Below are 8,891 nucleotides of genomic sequence, written 5' to 3'. Positions count from 1 at the left end.
ATATTTATGAACCTGTGGGCAGGCAGCTCTGCTCCATTGGGAGCGCCCGGCCCTGGCATCACCAGCACCAGCTCTGCAGCCATGCTCACCAGCATGCTCAGCAGCTCCCCAGAACACTGCTGCTGCTTCCCATGACATCCACCCCCAGCTCCTGGGACGCTCACCTCTGCCATGGGGGGAGCCTGTTGGTGCTCATCCCACAGCTCCATGTGGAGCTGGTCCAGGACCTGTGAGATGCACAACACAGAGTGGGAGCCAAGAAGCATCTTGGCAGCCCAGCCCAGGGAGATGACTGCAAGGCCTGTGCAGTCTGTGTGTCCCCTCACAGGCAGGGATGTGCAGCCTCTCCTGGGCCACCTGGAGCAGCTACATACACAAAAGGTCTTCCATGCACGCAGATGCAGCCACTGCACAAGGTTTGGGATGCAGCTGGATGCTGCTCCTGCCTCCCTCTATTTCCCCACGGTGCCAATACACTCCGGAGAGACCTGAGCTCTTTGCATGTGCTGGTTCAGAGTGAGTGCTTCCCCTTTCCAGGGCTTCCAGGGGAAGCTTGGTGTCCCCAGGAGCTGAGGCTGTGGCAGAGACCTTGCTCAGCTCTCCCATGCACCTCAGCCGCTCCTGGGGAAGGCTCTAGGCGCTGACTGTGGATCTGTAGCACTGCAATGTCATGAGTGTGATTTCATCACGCAGGAAGCGGTTGTGGCTGCAGGACATGGCAGTGGGATGGAGCCCCTCTTAACACCCTGCCAGAGGTGAGGGGTTGACAGCACACACTCCATGCACTGGCACAACCTGGCACTGTGCAGCTTGTGCTGGAATCAGCCCGGAGCCAGCACCAGTGGGAAGGATACCCATTAGGGAGGGAGCATTCCCGAAAGCAGCATGGGATAAACACCGGTTTAACCACGTGCCAAAAGTGCGTTGGTCCTCGTTGCACAGCCACAGCTGCATTGATTTGCATTAGTTTTGTAAGAACATATGGGATGGGACCTTGCTAAAATGGCTTGTTTTTCCTTTTCCTCAGGCTTTATTCATTTGTATTCTGGATTATCTAATCATTCGGGCTTTAAATACCTACAGTTAGAAAACAGAGAGTTGACTACGGCCTAATTCACTGGAATTGGCTTCTGCTAAGACTGACACGTTCAACAGCTGCCAAAATGCCATCAGCCTTAGAAAGAGAATGTCTTCACTTTTTTATTGTTAAAAAGTGAGCAGAGTTAATCACTGCAATGGAAGCATTTAACTGGTGCACAGGATGTGCTGAATCTATTTGGCAATTTGGCTGCAGACTGGGCTTTAGCAGCAGCGCTGTTCTCAGTGGAGGCTGTTCAGGGGCCCACAGGAATCTTGGCCAGATCCAGCTCCCCCAGACCAGTCCTAATGCAGGGAAATCTGCCCCAGAGCCTTCCTCTGCCTCCTGAAGCTCTGCAGCAACACAGGGCTGAGCAGGAAGCATCCTGCAAAGCCTTCAGCACCCCGACCCATGCTCCCCTGCCCACTGGTAGATGCAGGCAGGGGGTGCTTGTACTGAACTTGGCAAAATGGGACCTACCATAGTACAGAAGCAGCACCAGCTTCATCACTCATCAGCATTCCTTCATTATCCTCAAATGCTGTGGGAGGGGAGAAGAGAAGGTCCTAAACATGGTGGGATGCATAGGCTCATGAGTAGGGCTGAGGCTTCAGCTTGGCTTAGCCTCAGTTAAGTCTATGACTTAGAGAAGGCTTCTTACATTCCGGTGGTTATCCCAACTCTAATTATCTCTCTGAACAGCCTACACATCTAATGCATTCTGAGCAAAGCTAGAAATAGAAGGATAATCAGATTATCCCAAATGACAGCTGCAACATCTGTATTTTCCAGTACACAGGCACATTTGTTGTACAGAATATTGTAATGAGGCCGAAACTCGTCAGCGTTACTTCTTTTGTCCCTTTCTCAAAGGAGCAGCGGTTCGCTCTCCAAAAGAATATTAATTGGTGCAAAATGTGGGAAACTGCTTTTCTGCAGCGAGGTTTGTTTGCTCCTGGCTTTCTGCAGAGGCACCTCTCCCCACAGCAGCCAGCACACACATCCCTATCCCTTCCCCAGCTGCCAGGTGCTTTTGGGATCCTTCACATCACTCAGTCCTGCCCCCTCCCAAATCAGGCCACAAGGTCCCTCCCGCTCTCCAGGTCTCTGCAGCCCCCCCCCTGCCCCCCATCAGCACGGTCACACAAGGCATTGCTCCACAGAAGACACCAAAACCGTGGCATCATCTGCTGGGGCCAACCAACAGCCTGAGCATCACCCAGAGCAGCCAGACCCTGCCAGAACCCCACCCTGGGGCTCTGGTGCAGGAAGCAGCTCCCCCCATAGAGATTTTCAGCAGGGACTTCTCACGAGGGGCTCAGAACTGCTTCAAGGCAGCAAAGCCTGGAGAACAAAACCGGGTTCTCTGCTTATGCTCATTTTGCTTTCAGCATTTTAGCTCTGCTCGTTCTGCAGGGGATTACACGCTACTCACCAGGCTGTGGCTTCAGTATTTTAATTTCTCTTTTAGCTATAAACCCATTTTCCACTCTCTTTCAAGGAAAGCAGCAGGTACTGGAGTGCTGCTGGCAGGTCCAGGGCAGCTCCCCCACCACGGCCAGAGCAGGACCAAGCCCTGGGTGCCCCTTGGGCACTGGTATGTGCAGCTTTACCAGCTGCAGGAGTGAGAATCTTCCTTAAGCCCTGATAACGCTCAAGCACTGGTCCTCACAAATGGCTCCTGTTCCAGCATTTCTCTTTCCCCAAATCATTGCTGCTCATATCCAAGTTTTTAGTGCAGGCTTGGCTGAACTTCCTGTTAAGACTGAAACCACCACAAGAGCAAATCTGCACCTGAAGCTAGTCAAACTACAAACAGCAGAAGCTGCTGTCTGAGCAGGTACCCTCTCTCCTCCATCCAAATCCTTATATACAGTAAACCCACTAATTCAAGCATCACGAGACGCTTCAAGAAAGACCCTGTCATGGTGCAGCCCCTCTCCCACCCCAAACACAAGAACAGTCAGCAGAAGGCAGCTCGGATGCTCTATTCTTACCCCAGTCAACAGTTACTGCTCCCACCTTGTGCCCAGCTGCAGCGCCTTGCCCTTAATATAAATACCACAGGTCCTGGCTGTCTATCTTCTGTTACTTGAGGAATTCTCTTTGGTTGTGAGCTTGCATCTTACTCCTTCTTTCCTTCCTTCCACCCTTCACATGGGCTCCCTATAGGAGTGACTGGAACCATGCAGGAGCACCTGCCATGTGCTGGGGACCCTGCCAGGTCAGCAGGACAGAACTGGGTGCTGGTCTTGGGTAACAATCCATAATTTGCTAATTTTCATTTAAATTGAGCTTTGTGCTGCTTTGATGAGGAAATGTATTAAAGCCAGCATGGCTGACGTTTCTTAAATAAATTCCGAGATGAATTCCATGCATATCCTGCATTAATGTGGAAGGTGGAGATAGAGGCCGGGGTGAGCTGAAGCAGAAAGTATACTGTAAATTGAAACTTGGCATTGAATATAAATGGCAAAGGTTGGTGACTGCCAATAACAGTAAATCAGGCTCAAGCAGTGCGTGGCGATAAGGCTGGGGATGGATTGTCCTGCGGCCGGGGCCCTGCTGGCAATGGGGCAGTCGCTCACCTCAACCAGCAGCTCCCGGTGGGTAGCCTGGAGGGCTCAGGGTAGTTTCTGTTCTGCACTGGCCAATCTGCTTTGGGATATAATGGAGGAAATTGATGCTTCCCCTGGCTGGGGCCGCTCTGCTCCAGCCCATCCCAGAACTTCGCCAGCTGTTACCAGCTGCAGCCCCTCTGCAGCTCTTGGCTTGCAGGGGAGATGCTGCTTTGCAGCAAACCCGTCTTTGTGCCGTGGCAGGAATGGTGAATGTCTCTCCTGAGGCTGTATCTCGTGCATGGGAAGGGGCTTCCTGGGGTAAGCCTCTAGGCTTAACTCCTGTACCTCTCCCAGGGAAGATGCAGGGGTTAAGGAGTTTCTGAGTCTTTTGCTCTCCCAGACAGCATGTGTAGGGGAGGGTAATTTGTATTGGCAGCATGAGGGGAGAAGGAAGATGACCACAGAGAGACAGTGTGAGAAATGAGAAGACGGACCAGAATGTTTTTATAATGAAGAAGGAACCTGTGCAAAATTGTTTTCGATTAATCTGCAGCTAACTGAGCTCATTAAACGGGAATTATTTCATATGGGACTGGAGAGAGCACCTGCGGAACTCCTGCTGGGGACAGGGAGGTACCAGCCCTGCCCTGCTGGCATCAGTGCTGTGAGCAGGAGGCAGGAGTGGGAGATCGGCTGTGCTCCTGCAGTGGGGAGCTGCCCTTGGGAAAGATGGCTCCCAGTATCCCAGTGCTCGCAGGGTGCTGGGGTGTGCTGGGTTGACTGGTATGTGTAGAGGGAAAGGTGACCATTTGGCAGCAGTCAGCTATAACAGGATGATTCAAGAATGAAGAGGATGTGTTGGGAGCCTCCAGGCCCTTGTTGAGACCCTTTAGTCACTCGTTTCAATGCCAGCCTCAGCTGGGCTGAGTTGCCCCTGCAGGCTGTTCCTGAGGCAGCTGAAGGAGCAGCAGGAAAACACTGGCGCTCCCCACACCTGCAGAAGAGCAGGGAGGAGGGCGGCCGGCTGTGTCCCTGCTGTCCCCTGGCACTGCTCATCATCCTCCGCTTGGGAGTTGCCCAGCGTGGTTCTGCAGCCCAGGAATGGACTGTGATCAATGGCAGTGCAGCAGGATGAGAGCTTTCGCCAACCAGAGCTGAGGACCTGAACCGGCTCCAAGTTGCTCATGGAAATCCAGCTGGAGCGGGGTGCTGCAGGCGGTGCTTGGCTGCGGCTCTCTCTTCTCAAAGGCAAAGCAGCTTCAAGGTTACACCTGCAGAAACCTGCGTGGCTTAACGTCAGTGCTAATCCCACGTCTGCTGCTCAGGAGCAAGTCCTGGTTTTGGACAAGTATCACCCAAATCATCATTGCCTGCACTCCCTTCCCAGGCTGGGTTTTGCCTTGACAGCAACCGTATTCCTCTGACCTGAAGGATTATTCCAGATCTATGCTGGGATGTGAGAAAAACCAGGATTGATCAGGCCTGGTGGGAACAACAGAAAGCGAATCCCAGCTGTCTTCCTAACATGTCCCTAATAATTAAAACCTTTTAACATGATAATTTTGCAAACAGATTTATCTCAGACAGGTCTGACAACCCCTCTGCGTGTGGAAATTACCCTCCCAACCCCAGCCTGCAGGAATCCACTGCACTGTCGTGAGGGTGAGTCCCAGCTTCCGGTGCCTATCCCAGGGAAGCAGCAGGCACTTTGGATCTATGGGGCAGGAATGGCCCTGGCCTCTCCTGGGTTTTGGGTGGGCAGCTCTCAGCTTGCAGAGAGCTTGTTTTCCTCCTCCAGGAAAGGATGAGCATTCACTGGAAGTCCATGGAGGTGCCATTGCTCTGCCCCTTGAGGATCAATTTCCACCCTTATCACCACAGTAATGCTCTCTGCAAGGCAATATGATTTTCTTCTGTGTAAACAGCAATAACTTCAGAATTACTTGGGAAAGATGGAGATCTCAAGAGATGTTTAAATTACTGGCTATATCTCATTAATCAAACACAAATGCAAGACTAGCAAAGACTCCAGTTGCTGAGCTGGAAAATGCTTAAATTCATTTATTGAGGCAGCAGGGAAAAGGGGATCCCTGCCAAGTGCTGAGGGGTCTGAGTGCCGGGAGATGACTGTGCCCAAGTGCAGCTCTCACTGCTGTTCTTCCTGGAGGCTCTGCGGGTCCAGGACCACATCCGTGCCGTGGGTTTGCTCCTGCCTCGCCTGAGCCGAGCTCGGCCCTTTGGCCGCATGGAATCCGTGCCTGGGAGCCGCTCTGGTTGGGATCTTGGCACCGTCTGCCCGGAGCAGCAGGAGCACCGGCACGGAGGAGCGGGGCTGTCTCCAGCCAGGAGAGCTGAGCCGGCTGTGCCATGGCTCCTCCCGGGTTGCCATGCCAACCAAGAGGAGACAAGCACCGCTTTAATTTGCAGAATCACCCTCTTGACACAAAATCCAAGCAGCTTGTGAGGAGCAGGGTGAAAGGTGTCAAGGGAACAGGGAGACCTTCGCTGTGCCTCTCCGCATGCAGCGCGCGGCTGTTTCATCTCCCATTCTCCAACACCTACGTTTCAGAACTGGAAACACAAGAGCCAGATGCGAGCCCCCAGGAAGGTCCCTGGCCAGTCTTCAGAAGGCAGCAGGGAACCCACTGGATATCTCCACACAAAATACATCAGCATGCTCCTCTCATACGGCATGGCTGGGTCACAAATGGGAAGCACTGTCCCAAGGACATGGAAATGCCTTCACCTCATGTTCTTTCCTCTTTCTGTAGCAAGGAGGAGAGACATGGTGGAAACCGCAAAGCCATTTCTGCTCTTTACCCTCATATTTTCATGCTTGATGCCAGCTGGGTCTGTAGATGATGAAGATGCAGCACCATTTCTCTCTGACCAGCTTCTGGCTGGACTTGCAAGGCAAGGAGGCTCATTCCCTGGAGAGATGTCCAAAGATAAGGGCCAGAAATGACTGCGTCTGCTGTGTCTTGCTCAGGAGCTGACAGTGTGCAGGTAGCATGATATATCATGTCTGGCCATCCCTGGAGCCCTTCAGGTCTGCCCTTCCAACGGCACATCATGTTGGTAACATAAAAACAGACACTGGAGACACCAAGAGCTCCATGCTGAGCTGCCGGCAGCAGGGCATGCCCCAGTGTTGTTCCATGGTCAGAACAGCCCATGCAGGGCATGGGGCTTCCTGCGTTGCATTTCCTTGTGCCCAGCTGTAGGTGTCCACACACAGCAAGGTCATGGATGTAAAAAAGGAAAGCATCCAGTGGTGGTGCTGCATCTGCCTCTGCAGCAGCCTCTGCTCCATCCTTCTCCATGCATTCACCATCCTGCCCAGGTTAAAATCTCATTAATGAAACCCCACCACTCAGTGAGGGGCTGAGCTCCTGCCTGTGGTTCTCCCATGCCAGTGTGATGGATGTGGCAAACAGCGGTAACAGTGAGACCCGAAGCAATATGGATTGTTCTGGGAAGGAGGTTTGGAGTTTTCCTGAGTGTCTGGAGCATCCTGGATCACAGGATCTGGCCAGATGATCTCAGCATCGGCTGCCATCATCACCTATCGATATCCCAAATTCTGTTTTGTACCAAAGGAGCTTTGCTAATTTTCATGGCTCTCCTGTGTTTCATGCCCTTGGTGTCCTGTCATGCACTGATAGTTTTAGTCCACAAGCTAGAGTGCAATATGCTTATGAGTAATAGCATCTTATTGGAGTGTAAAGATGTTCCTATTTCACTGATTTATCCTGCACTTAAACTAATTCAAAATTCACTTACTTCAAAAGTACTGGAAGCAAAATGCTTTCTGTAAATAGCTTAGCTTTTTCTAAACTGATATTGCTGAAAGGGAAGACTGAATAACTCACACTATCTATTTTCTCTTGGAGGTAGCACCACTGTATTATTTTGACTGTCTTCCATAACAAGAGCCATAGTTGATTCTTCTCGGTAAGAGAGGCTCTTGGGCTGGCAAGGACTGTTTGACCTTTATATCCGAGTCTTTAGAAACACCGTCCAGATGAATCTGAAGTTTGTTTAAGCAGCTTGTTAGGCAGCCACCTGGGTTCCAGTTCAGTGCACGGTGCATTTCTGAACCAGAGTGCAGCAGCCCAGGAGAGGCAGGTGCAGCCCTGCTGTGGTCCCTGGCAGCCTTAAGAGGTGATCCCGGGCAGCAGGGGCTATTCCCCTCTGCTTCAGCTACCGATGATGCCCTGTCCTGACACGCAGTGACACGAGCTCACTGAAGTCTCTCAGCTGGCACTCTGCAGGGGTTTCTGCTCCCAAACATTTCGCATGAGTCAGTTCTACCTAGAAATCACACCTACGGCTGGGTGAATACATTTACTGTGCGTGGCAGAGGGCAAGCTTAGGCTGCAGAGTTTATCAGAGAGGGTTGCATGCAACTGGTGCAAGGGTGCCAATCACTCACTCTGTTTCCTGGCCCTTTTCTTAATCCTTTGGTGTTCTGTACTCCAGAGCAGGACTGCTCCACCACGTGCAGCTGTGGGATGTGAACTGTCATCCCTAGGGAATGCCTCCTGAGCGCCTGTGGGCAGTAAGAGTTTCATTGAAGTAAACTTTCCCCAAAGCCCTGGCTCCCTTCTTGCTTCCTCTCTTTGTTGCCTCTGTCAAAGGCTCAGATGCTCTGAGACACCCATGGGGAGGTGCAGGGATCTCCTTGCCCTGCTGCCCCTGGGGGATGCTCTGGTGGGGGAGAGTGTTGTGTCCCTCCCCAGTTTTGGGAAGCATTGGCAATGTCACCTCATGCTGCTGTGGCTGGTGGTGCCCTGCTTTGGTGGCAGCAGTGCAGGAGGGTGACAGGAGGTCTGGGGCTGTGAGCAGGCTCTGGGCCCGCACCAGCAGCCGGATGGTGGCCGGGTGATGCTGAAGCAGCAACAGGTTTGTAAAATTTAATGTCCCAACAACATTTCTACCATGAGAGAACAAGAATTTCTCATTTGATAGGGAAGAAATGAAGTCAGACTTTGCTAAGGGCCATCCCAGGCTACATTAGTGCTGACTCGCTCAGAGCCCGCTGTTTAGTTGGTTGCATAAGGTGCACAGTTCATTTCCCACTTGGAGTTCAGGTATTACTTATGTCCCAGCAATTAGGGATACACCATCAGAGGCTTCTTTTTCTAGACTATAGAATATATCAGGAACAAGGAAAGCAGGTGTGGCCCCAAAATCTAGCAAATGAATAGTTGCGATCACTTACTAATCCTGTTACAACCCCAAGTAAAATC

This window comes from Pezoporus wallicus, unplaced genomic scaffold (genome assembly GCF_028554395.1).
Source record: "Pezoporus wallicus isolate ANWC-B61680 ecotype Strahan unplaced genomic scaffold, APGP_CSIRO_Pwel_v1 contig_6274, whole genome shotgun sequence".
Lineage (NCBI taxonomy): Eukaryota > Metazoa > Chordata > Aves > Psittaciformes > Psittacidae > Pezoporus > Pezoporus wallicus.
This window is presented reverse-complemented; position numbering follows the sequence as displayed.